The sequence below is a fragment of the Herpailurus yagouaroundi genome, unplaced genomic scaffold (genome assembly GCF_014898765.1).
Source record: "Herpailurus yagouaroundi ecotype Mexico unplaced genomic scaffold, PumYag 182, whole genome shotgun sequence".
NCBI classification, from domain to species: Eukaryota; Metazoa; Chordata; class Mammalia; order Carnivora; family Felidae; genus Herpailurus; species Herpailurus yagouaroundi.
In genome coordinates, this window is record NW_024412413.1 from 11,564,723 (window position 1) to 11,577,358 (window position 12,636).

At 46.7% G+C, this 12,636-nt stretch overlaps 1 long non-coding RNA gene across 1 annotated transcript; it reads left to right on the top strand.

Moving 5' to 3' along the window:
* The first annotated feature begins 1,060 nt into the window (after positions 1–1,060).
* On the top strand, positions 1,061–4,088 carry LOC121041032 (uncharacterized). The gene is made up of 2 exons (XR_005795527.1): positions 1,061–1,192; positions 3,702–4,088. It is a non-coding gene; the product is annotated as an uncharacterized LOC121041032 (long non-coding RNA).
* Positions 4,089–12,636: the final 8,548 nt, after the last annotated feature.

Genomic DNA, 12,636 nt, shown 5'->3' on the forward strand with positions numbered 1-12,636 from the left:
TTAACATTGGTATAATGTTTTCCTATTTATAAACTGTGTCGCAAGACATTTAAGGCTCATGACTATCCTGTGGGGCAGGCAGGGAAGACATTATTGTTGTATCCAGAATACAGACGAGGAGACTGAGGTTCCAGGAGGACCTACGGCTCTAGACACATGTGGCTTGGCCCTGTGCCAAGTGCCCTATAAACCTTGACACATTTAATCCCAACAACAGCCATTGAAATGTTTTTTACTGAAGAGTTGAAGAAAGCAAGAGTCAGAGAGGTAAAGTGATCTGCCTAAGATCACACCACAAATAGTTGGGAACACCGGGAACGGGTCACCTGGTGTATCTAACTTCAAAGTGATCGCGTTTTAATTATCAAGTACTGTAGCTTGCAGAGATCGAAGTCTGGCGTTTTCATCTGACTAGCCCATCGATCCCCGCATCGGAGCTAGGAGAGGTAGTGTTATTATTCCCATTTTACAGGTGGCAAAACCGAGGCCTTAGTAAGGGGGCGCCGATTGCCCAAAGTCACACAGCTCACAACTGGCAGAGGCAGGATTTGAGGCTGCTTCGGATTCTCTCTGGGGTTTTCGCCCCACGCCCAGACCTCGGGTCGGTTTCTGCAGAAGCCACATCCGGTTTTCACTTCAGCCTGGCGGCGCCTGCCGGTAGTGACTTCACCAGAGACGGTGTGAGCACCTGGCAGGGCGGCCGCGGAGGGAGGGAGAGGGTCAGCCCCGGGGCCAGGCGGGATGACCTCCAGCAGTCCTTCAAGCTTCAGTGTCCTCCCACCTCAGCATTCCCTTCACGTCCCCGTCCTCATTTCTCCAGCTCCCGCATTTGCCAACTTCTTTTTGCCCCTGAAAGGAATTTTTACAGACTTCGCGCAGAGTCAGAAGGGGAGCCCGGGGGAACCCGGTGTTGCACCTCCGCCACCATTGGTTGTAGCGCTATGAGACTCGATTTGCATATCGTGTTCGATTGGCTCAAGCGACCGGAGTGGGCGGGCTCAAGCAAATCTACCTGTCAGAGGGTGGAGCACGCAGAGCTTCCGGGCTGGAGAAGGGGGAAGGGCCACCTGGCAGCGGTGAATGAGGCCGGGCGTCCTACTGATGGACCCGAGGCAGGAACCTGTCCACACCCCACACAGCCGCTTCGCAAGCGCGGCCTGGTGCAAACGCGCATTTGCTGGGACAACACAAAGTACAGTGACATTGCTTGCTTCTGCGGGACTTCCTTGGGGAGGGGATGAGGCGGGGGAGGGCAGGAACTGGAGGGAGATCTTCATCGTAAAGTCTTTTATGCCCGAACTGTGAACCGTGGGAAATTATTAAAACATAATTTTTAAATATATATAGTTATATATTTATATTTATATATATAAAGTATATATATAAAGTACATATGTAACTATATGTATGTAAATATATATACACTATACACAAGTGTGTGTGTGTGTATATATATATATATATATATATATATATATAGTGTCTCAGTCAGTAGAGCATGCGACCCTTGACTCTTGATCTTGGGATCCTAGTCCCAGCCTCACATTAGAGGGTAGAGATTACATAAAAAACAATTTAAACATCCCAAAATTATATATAAAAAAATAAAAAGTATATATTATTTTGCGTTGTATATTTAATTTTAATTTATAGTTAATTTAATATTTAGTATTTCATTTATTTAATTTTTAAATTTAATTTAAAATTTTACATATCTATAAATATTATTGATTTTTTTTTTGAAAGAGAGAGAGAGCATGTGAGCAGGGGAGGGGGGCAGAGAGAGGGAGACAGAATCTTTAGCAGGCTTCATGCTCGGCGCTGAGCCCAACGGAGGGCTCGATCCCATGACCCTGGGATCATGACCTGAGCCAAGACCAAAGTCAGTTGCTCAACCGACTGAGCCACCCAGTGCCCCTGAATTTTATGTTCCAATAGGTTCTCATGGTGTGTGCATATATAAATGTGCTCCACATATGTGTGTAGATATAGATATATAGATATATAGATACATGGGTGGACCTTCTTAGGACACTGTCAGAGAGTTATAAATGCCAAACTTTTCAGCCTGGCATTCAAAGCCCTCTACATCCTGCTCTAGCCTCTTCCCACCTGCCCATCATCCCTGAACCCACAGCTACTGCCCCCACAGATTGGTCTCTGCCCAACCCGCCTTTCTACCCTGACTTTGTCCTTGCCTTTGCCTCTACACAGACACTCTCTCTCCATACGGCTACATCTTTGAGGTTCCATCCAACCTCTGCGGTCCCTCAGCCCCCTCCCTGATCCAGAGTTAGAGTTGATTTCTGCCTCCTCTGTGCTTCCAGGCACTTGGTTGGTACTTGGCTGAGTGTATTTGTCACAAGGTCCATCCACACAGCTCCCCATGGCCCCCATTGTTTCATCAGCCCACCTCCCCAGCTTCGGTCCAGTGTCCTTTGTTGATTCGGCAAACATCCATTGAGCACCTACTCTGTGCCCCGCTGTTCTAGGTATTGGGCATAGAGCAGGGAACCAACCCTCCAAGTTCGTGCTCTCCTGGAGTTTATGTTTTAGTGAAGATGAAGAGTTAATGGATAACCCAACATGGTGTATAATTTGTCAGGTAGTAACAAACCGTGAAGAAAACTAAAGCAGGGAAAAGGGGTTACCCTAGACAGGGATATTGATTCTTGTTTGGATTAAGGATTTAGTGATGGTTCTGTGGAGGTGACATTTTAGGAGCAATCTGAATGAAGTAAGGAGGGCACCAGGCAGTCTCTGGAGAGTTCCAGGCTGAGGAAGAGAAAGAGGGAATAGCCACGTGTCCAGTTAGTGCCCAGCAAGTGGACGTTGAGTTAAAGAGGACAATGGAGGAACGCTGGCTGGCTCAGTCGGTGAAGCAGGTGGCCCTTGGTCTCGGGGCTGTGGGTTCGAGCCTCATGATGAGTGTAGAGATCACTTAAAAACAGTACAAAATAAAATAAATTGAGCAATGGAGAGGGAGAGAGAAGATTGTCACTGGTCCAGGAGAGCATGAGGACAGCTTCTTATATTTTCCAGGAGTGGCGAGCCTGGCCTCTACCCAAATGACTGAGCTGTAACCAGTAGCACAGCCTTGGGAAGCCACACCCGGCAAGTTTGGCTTCTGAGAGGCAGCTCGGAATTGTGGGAAGGAGAACCTGGCTCCAGGTTCAACCCTGGTTTGGGCCCTTATCAATGTTAAAGATCTGGTGTTAAACTTTTCACATACCTTATCTCACTTACCACTCAGAACAACATTTTAAGGCCTGCCTGGTGGCTCACAGAGATTCAGTGGCTTGCCCAAAGCTTCATTGTTAATAAAATTCCATGTCGTGCCAGGAAGTCAATGTCATGACCGGCATTAAAAAAAAATGAAATCGGGGCACCTGGGTGGCTCAGTCGGTTAAGCGTCTGATTTCAGCTCAGGTCACCATCTGGCAGTTTGTGAGTTCGAGTCCTGCATCGGGCTCTGTGCTGACAGCTCAGAGCCTGGAGCCTGCTTCGGATTCTCTGTCTCCATATCTTTCTGCCCCCTGCCCTGCTCGCACTCTGTCTCTCTGTGTCTCTCACTCTCAAAAATAAATAAACATTAAAAATTTTTCAAAAAAAAAGATCTAGATTAGAAGATCTTAGAGTATTTGGGGTCACCTGTTTCATTTACGTGAGTGCATTTGTATGATAAGATACATTCCTTGCAGTTGTGTGAATGTAAAAAGACCAAAAACTCTAAGAACACTGTTTTGGACACCGCCATGGATAAAGCACCTGTCACAGCACCCAGCATCTACTGGTTTGCAATGAGGGCCGTTATTGGAGCTTAACTAATCAGGCAGCACACGTGAACTTGCTAGTGACCCTGGTTCACCAGACCTCTGTGCCAGGCTGATGCTAGGAACAGAACTGCTGGATTAGTCGTCGTCATCCTCCTCCTCCTTCTAGTCCTAGAGGACCCCATCTAGCCCTGACCTCTCTGCTACATGGCTCTCAGGCCAGCCTCCAAACAACCACCTCCATCTCCAGGCTTAAAAAACAAAAACAAAAACAAAAAAACAGTAAAAGTAAAAACTTTTGTCCAAACCAAATTCTGCCCACGGATGTCCATAGCAGCTTTCTTCATAATTGCCAAAAGTTGGAAGCAACCAAGATGTCTTTTTTAAGAAAAAAAAATTTTTTTTACATGTATTCATTTTTGAGAGACAGAGCACGAGCAGGGGAGGGGCAGAGAGAGGGGGGAGACACAGAATCCAAAACAGGCTCCAGGCTCTGAGCTGTCAGCACAGACCCCGACGCGGGGCTCGAACCCACGAACTGCGAGATCATGACCTGAGCCGAAGTCGGACGCTTAACCGACTGAGCCACCCAGGCGCCCTGGAAGCAATGAAGATGTCTTTTAGTACATGATGCACACTGTGGTGCATCCAGAGAGCAGAATATTATTTAGCACTAAAAAAGAAATGTGCTCTGGGGGCACGCACCTGGGTGGCTCAGTCAGTTGAGTGTCTGACTCTTCGTTTCAGCTCAGGTCATGATCTCATGGTTCGTGAGTTTGAACCCTGCCTCAGACTCTGCATTGGCAGCATGGAGCCTGCTTGGGATTCTCTCTCTCCCTCTCTCTGTCCCTCCCTGCCCTCCCCATTCCCTTCTCAAATAAACATTTAAAAGAAAAAAAAAAAAAAGAAATGTGCTATCAAGCCATGAAAAGCCATGGAAGAACTTGAAATGCGTATTACTAAATCAAAGAGGCCAATCTGAAGAGGCGACATGAATTCTGTATGATCTGGCTCTATGACATCTTGAAAAGGCACAACTATGGAGACAGTAAACACGATCAGTGGTTGCAGGGGTAGGGGTGGGGGTGGAGGAGGAGGGGCTAAATAGGCAGAGCACACAGGATTTTTAAGGCAGTGGAAATACTCTGTATGATACCATAGTGATGGATTCACGTTGTTATCCACTTGTCCAAACCCATAGAATGTACAACGCCAAGAGTGACACCGTAATACAAACTATGGACTTTGGATGATTATGATGTGTCAATGTAGGTTCATCCCTTGTAACAAATGTGCCACTAATAAGGGTTCCGGTCGTTAGTTCCGGTATGTGGTGGTGGGGACTAGGGGGGGCAGGGGAGTGTCCCCACGCCAACAAGCAATGCTCCGGACACCAGCTGAGTGCCCTCCAGTTCAACCCAATTCAGACCCTTCTACCTGGAGATAGGGTCAGGTCCCACAGGTGAAGGGCTCAGTCCTACAAGGCTGCCCCCCCACCTCCCGCCCCACTTCAGATGCTGGTTCACAAGGGCAGGTTGTCACCTGTCCTTCTGACCCACGCTATAGACCAGAGGTTCCAAAGACCCACCCCCTTGGGTCCATTAATTCCCTAAAGCTGCCCATAGAACTCAGGAAACCTGTTTATTCACTAGATCACTGGTTTATTTTAAAAGGCTATAACTCAGGAACAGCCAGACAGGAGAGACACATGGGGCAAGGTGTGGGGAGAGGGCCTGGAGCTTTCATATCACTTGCAGGTGTTTACCAACCAGAAGTTCTTTTTTTTTTTTTTAATTTTTTTTTTTAACGTTTATTTATTTTTGAGACAGAGACAGAGCATGAACAGGGGAGGGGCAGAGAGAGAGGGAGACACAGAATCCGAAGCAGGCTCCAGGCTCTGAGCGGTCAGCACAGAGCCCGACGCGGGGCTCGAACTCAGATCATGAGCTGAGCCGAAGTCGGACGCTTAACCGACCAAGCCACCCAGGCGCCCCCCGACCAGAAGTTCTTTGAATCTCATCCTCTTGGGGTTTTATGGAGGCTTCATTACAAAGGCACAATTGATTACATCAGGAGCCATTAGCCATCCATTCAACCTCAAGAGCTCTTCACCTCCCTGGAGGTGGGGGGTGGGGGGTGGGGTGAGACGGTAAGTTCCAAACCTCTCTGCTTTCAGTGGGTTCCACTGGCTACAAGCCCCCGTCCTTAGGTGCTTTCCAAAAGTCACCTCATTAACGTAACAAAAGACACTTCTGTTGCTGTCAACACTTTGCAAATACCAAGGGTTTTAGGAGCTCTGAGCTGGGAACCTTGACCGAGATCAAACACGAGAAACACAGTTTGTAGTCTAGTTGCCCATGTGTATATTACAATGTACGTGTGTATAAATAACAATATCACACCCACTCTGTTGGGAGATGTTAGCGACGGGGAGACTGTGCGTCTACGGGGGCAGGGGATATGGGAGAAATCTCTCCAAGTTTTCTGTGAACCTAAAACGGCTCTGAAAAATAAAGGCCTTTTTAAAAATGCCGAAGAAGCATTGCTCTAGAAAGGGGCCCTGGAGCCAGATGTCCTGGGCTTGAAGCCTGGCCCCACCGCTTAATAGTGTTGGGGTGCTGCGGTGTTGGGGAAGTCACTCGACCTTTCTGTGCTCCGGTAGCCTCATTTGTACCGTGGGGGATTGAAAGAGACCTACCTCTTGGGCCGATGTGAGGATTCGAGGAGTGGGTATGTGGAACTGTTCTCGGAAAATGCGTGGCAGGTCCTATGTGCTGGCCACCAATAGAGGAGGCGTGAGTAGAGGAGGAATTTCCAGCCCTTTGAAGACTAGCTAAACCGGACGCGGGCATTTATGGGAGAGCTGCCTGGGTCCTCGGTACTCAAGGCTTCTGCAGCTTGATACCTTTGCCCTGTTTACCAGGAGCACCCCCCCCCCCCCACCGCCACCGCTGTGAGCCTGTCCCTTCACCTTTGCCCAGACCTCCCTATCTTGCCCGAGGGCACTTTTGGTTTTTGGCCCCTTTGCCTTTAAACGACTTCAAGGTGGAGAGGGTTCTGGTAGGCTAGAGCAGCGCTTCCTCAGTCACTCTTCTCGGCTTGCCAGGGTCTTTGCCCCCTCTGTCTGATGCTTGGGCGGGTGCTTCAGACCTTCTCTTCTCTCCAGAATCTCGCCAATCATTCTCTGTCCACATTGGCCAAGACAACCCTGAACACATACAGCCTTCGCCTTTTTAGAGCATTTTCCCACACGCTCTATCAGATGAACCTCATCAAACCGATCTTGTTAGCAGGGACATGGAGTGGTCAGGCGCCCAGCTTATGATCGCACAGCAGGGACCTCAGTCCAGCCCTCTTTGTAAATAACAAAAAAAAACAAAAAAAAAAAACACCGTAACATCCGTGTGTGAAATCCTGTTGTGCCAGGTTTTCACCCGCCTACCTCATTCTAGCTCTTTCCAGTGCTTCTCAACCTTCACCTTCTGTGAATCCCCTGGGCCTGATGTTAGGACGTAGATTCTGGGGGTGCCTGGGTGGCTCCGTTGGTTGAGCATTCATCTCTTGATTTCGGCTCAGGTCGTGATCTCATGGTGGTGAGATTGAGCCCCCCCCCCCCCATCAGGCTCCCCGCTGAGCATGGACCCCGCTTGGGCTTCTCTTTCTGCCCTTCCCCCCACGCATGGTCTCAAAAATAAATTAAAAAAATAAAAATAAAAAAGATGTCGATTCTGATTTCACGGGCGGAGGTTGGGGCCTGAGAGTCTGCATTTGTTTGTTTGTTTGTTTGAGAGTCTGCATTTTTAACAAGCTCCCAGGGGATGCTGAGGCTGCTGGACTCCACGGACGCCAGTTTGGATAGCCAGGAACCTTTCCGTGTCCTGTGAGGTTGAAATCATCACCGTTGTTTTTCAGGTGAGCAAATAGAGGCTCCAGGCAGTTCAAAGACTACTCAAGACCTCTAAGCTAGTAAGGTGGTAGAACAGAGATTCAAACTCAGGTGTTGCGGGGGTCAGATCCTGGGTGATTGCCTTTCTGTTTCAGTGGCTTTAGCACTGGGGGTCCAAGCTGCATTTGCTCCAAAATGGCTGAAATCCTGTGATGTCACCCTGACTCCACCACCACCCATCTGGGCTGGGCTACTGAGATGGCTCCCCTATCTCAGAATGGATGTCACTCAGAAAGGGTACGTTAACCATAAAGTCCTTTGCCACACAGAAGTGCTATGAGGCCAAATGTTAAAAACACACCCTGGAAGGGAAGAGAGGCTGAGAGACACTCCTACAAGTCAAATATGCCAAGGTTGGCTGCTGGGGCCTTGGTTCCTGCTCAGAGGAGGCCATGCTCTGTCACAGCAGGGGCATGGGATGGGTGTACTGGCCGGTGGTCTCTCCTTCCAATACCCGTTTCCACAGAGCTGGAAAAGACAAAGGTCACTTCATTTTTATTTATTTATTATTATTATTTTTTTTAATTAACAAAAAAATTTTTTTAACGTTTATTTAATTTTGAGACAGAGAGAGGCAGAGCATGAACGGGGGAGGGGCAGAGAGAGAGAGGGAGACACAGAATCGGAAGCAGGCTCCAGGCTCTGAGCCATCAGCCCAGAGCCCGACGCGGGGCTGGAACTCACGGACCGCGAGATCATGACCCGAGCTGAAGTCGGACGCTTAACCGACTGCGCCACCCAGGCGCCCCATATTTTTCCTTTTTTAATAACAGCTTTATTGGTCTATAATTCACATACCACAAAATTCACCCTTTTAAAGTGTACCTTTCAGTGGTTTTTAGCGTAGTCACAGAGTTGTGCACCTATCACCACTATCAAATTCCAGAACCTTTTCATCATTCTGAAAAGAAACCCCATCCCCATTAATGGTCACTCCCCACTCCCTCCTCCCCTCTGACCACTGATCTACCTTCTGACTCCATAGATTTGCCTATTCTGGACATTTCATATAAATGGGATCATACCATAAGTGGCCTTTTGTGATGGGCTTCTTTCACTTAGTGTAATGTTTTCATTACGCTATGTTGTAACATGTACTATTTTTTTAATTTATTATTTTTTAAATTTACAGCCAAGTTAGTTAGCATATAGTGCAATAATGGCTTCAGGAGAAGATTCCAGTGATTCATCCCCTACGTATAACACCCAGTGCTCCTTCCAGCAAGTGTCCTCCTTAATGTCCCTTGCCCATTTAGCCCTTCCCCCCACCCACAAACCCTCCAGCAACCCTGTTTGTTCTCTATATTTAAGAGATTCTCTATATTTAAGTGGTGATTTAAGAGTCTCTTATGTTTTGTCCTCCTCCCTGTTTTTATATTATTTTTGTTTCCCTTCCCTTAGGCTCATCTGTTTTGTATCTTAAATTCCACGTATGAGTGAATTCATATGATATTTGTCTTTCTCTAATTTCGCTTAGCATAATACCCTTTAGTTCCATCCACATTGTTGCAAATGTCAGGATTTCATTTTTGTTGATTGCTGAGTAATACTCCATTATATATATATTATATATATATTATATATATAATATATATATATATAATATATATATATATATGCCACATCTTTATCCATTCAACTGTTGATGGACATTTGCATTTGGGCTTTTCCTATACTTTGGCTATTGTCAACAGTGCTGCTATAAACATTGGGGTGCATGTGCCCCTTTGAAACAGCACACCTGTATCCCGTGGATAAATGCCTAGTAATGCAATTGCTGGGTCGTAGGGTAGTTCTATTTTTAGTGTTTTGAGGAACCTCCATACTGTTTTCCAGAGTGGCTGCACCAGCTTGCATTCCCACCAGCAGTATAAAAGAGTTCCTCTTTCTCTGAATCCTCACCAACATTTGTTGTTGCCTGAGTTGTTAACTTTTAGCCATTCTGACAGGTGTGAGGTGGTATCTCATTGTGGTTTTGATTTGTATTTCCCTGATGATGAGTGATGTCGAGCATTTTTTCATGTGTCGGGTGGCCATCTGGATATCTTCTTTGGAGAAGTGTCTGTTCATGTCTTTTGCCCATTTCTTCACTGGATTATTTGTTTTTTGGGTATTGAGTTTGATACGTTCTTTATAGATTTGGGATACTAACCCTTTATCTGATATGTGGTTTGCATATATCTTGTCCCATTCTGTCGGTTGCTTTTAGCTTTGCTGACTGTTTCCTTCACTATGCAGAAGGTTTTTATTTTGATAAGGTCCCAATAGTTCGTTTTTGCTTTTGTTTCCCTTGTCCCCGGAGACATGTTGAGGAAGAAGTTGCTGTGACAGAGATCAAAGAGGTTTTTGCCTGCTTTCTCCTACAGAGTTTTGATGGCTTCCTGTCTTACACTGAGGTCTTTCATCCATTTTGAGTTTATTTTTGTGTACGGTGTAAGAAAGTGGTCCAGGTTCATTTTTCTGCATTTCGCTGTCCAATTTTCCCAACACCATTTGCTGAAGAGACTGTCTTTATTCCATTGGATATTCTCTCCTGCTTTGTCAAAGATTAGTTGGTCATATGTTTGTGGGTTCATTTCTGGATTCTCTATTCTGTTCCATTGATCTGAGCGTCTGTTTTTGTGCCAGTACTATGCTGTCTTGATGGTTACGGTTTTGCAATACATCTTGAAGTCCAGGATTGTGATGCCTCCAGCTTTGGTTTTCCTTTTCAGGATTGCTTTGGCTATTCGGGGCCTTTTCTGGTTCCATGCAAATTTCAGGATTGTTTGTTCTAGCTCTGTGAAGAGTGCTGGTGTTATTTTGATAGGGATTGCATTGAATGTGTAGATTGTTTGGGTAGTATCGACATTTTAACAATATTCGTTCTTCCTATCCAGGAACATGGAATATTTTTCCATCCTTTTGTGTCTTCTTCAGTTTCTTTCACAAGCTTTCTATAGTGTTCAGTGTATAGATGTTTCACCTCTTTGGTTAGGTTTATTCGTAGGTATTTTATGGCTTTTGGTGCAATTGTAAGTGGGATCGATTCCTTGATTTCTCTTTCTGCTGCTTCGGTACTGGTGTATAGAAATGCAACCGATTTCTGTGCATTGATTTTATTTCCCTGTGACTTTGCTGAATTCGTGGATCAATTCTAGCAGGTTTTTTTTTGTGGAATCTTTTGGGTTTTCCGTATAGAGTATCATGTCGTCTGCGAAGGGTTGGTAACACTATTGTCATGTAACATCCCATTGTATGGATGTGCCACATTTTGCCTATCCACTCATCAGTTCGTGGACATTTGAGTTGTTTCCTGTGTGTGTGTGTGTGTGTGTGTGTGTGTGTGTGTGTGTGGCTGTCATGAACGACACTGCTGTGGACATTCAGGTCCATTCGTGTACAAGTGTTTGTGTGGGCATATGTTTTCATTTCTCCTGGGTGGATACCTAGGAGTGGAGTTTCTAGATCAGATGGCAACTCTGTTACCAAACAGAGTTTGAGGAACTGCCACACCGTTTTGCAGAGCGGTTGCACCTTCTTACGATCCCACCAGCAATGTGGGAGGGTTCTGATTTCTCCAGGACTTGAGTGTAGTCATTTACTTTTAAAGCTGCTCAGTGGAAACCGAGACTTCCGCCTAAGCAATGACAAGTGGAATAAATATTCAGTGACTGTGGTATACTGATGCAAGCCTGCCCTTGGAAACAAGCAGGCCTAGCCTTGAGTGCTGTGTGTTTTTGGTAGCCACTTAACCTCTCTGAGCTGGTTTCTCTCTTGAGACCTGAAGTAGGAGCGCGTAATAGAGATCATAGGTGAGTAGAATTTGAGAAGCTTTGGGCAACAGGGTCCTCCTTTTGTTTTCTTTTTTAATTTTTTAAAATCATCCACTCCTGAAGGCCTGATTCTAAATTCCCACTTGTCCTATGAGGGGACCCGCTGGTGGTGAAGAACAGCATGTTGGGAGACAAGTAGTCCTGGATTTAAATCCCAGGTCTGTTTCTTGCTATCTATGACCTTGGGCCAGTCAACTTTACCTTTTTGGTGAAAAGGAGATTAGATACCACATCAAAGTGTTGTTGTCAGGATAAAATGTCTTGTGGTAAGCATGCGATAGATCATAGGCACTATTATTATTACTGTCCTTAGTAATCTCTACACCAAACATGGGGCTCAAACTCACGACCCCGAGATCAAGAGTCACATGCTCTACCAACTGAGCCAGCCCGGGGCCCCCTTGTAGGGCTATTATTGAAACATGGAAAGATCCATCCATTCCACCGATACCAGCTGAGTTCCTACTAAGGGTCAGTTTCTGTGATAGATGATTAATACCCTTTATGTCTGGAGCTCACAGGTTTGGGGGAGCAGACGTGAAACACATTGCATCCCCCGGGTGATAAGTGCCGTTAAGGTTCTCTGTTGGGGAGGGAGGGGCGTGGCAAGCAGAAGGAAGTGGCCACTGGGAGGTCCGGGCAACCCCGGGGCAGGTGTGAGAGGCCCCTGTTGTGCAGGGTGGACAGCGAGGTCGAGGCCTTGTGGAGCACAGTCTCCCCTGACTATGTCCTCACCACCCACACCCACAACCTAGAAATGGCCTGTCTGCTCTGAGGCTGGAAAGGAAAGAGTGCAGACTCTTGCCTTATAAACCCACATGAGATAAAGGCTTAAAACCCTCCCTGGGCTCACAACCAAAACTTGCGTGTGCCCAGGGCCTGGTGGCCATAGGGCACTGTGGACGCCACAAAGAGGGGGTTTATGAGGGGAAAAGAGACACGTGATAGAAACTGGATTGTGGGGGCGCCTGGGTGGCTCAGTCTGTTGAGCGTCCGACTTCGGCTCAGGTCATGATCTCGCGGTCCGTGAGTTCGAGCCCCGCGTTGGGCTCTGTGCTGACAGCTCAGAGCCTGGAGCCCGTTTCAGATTCTGTGTCTCCCT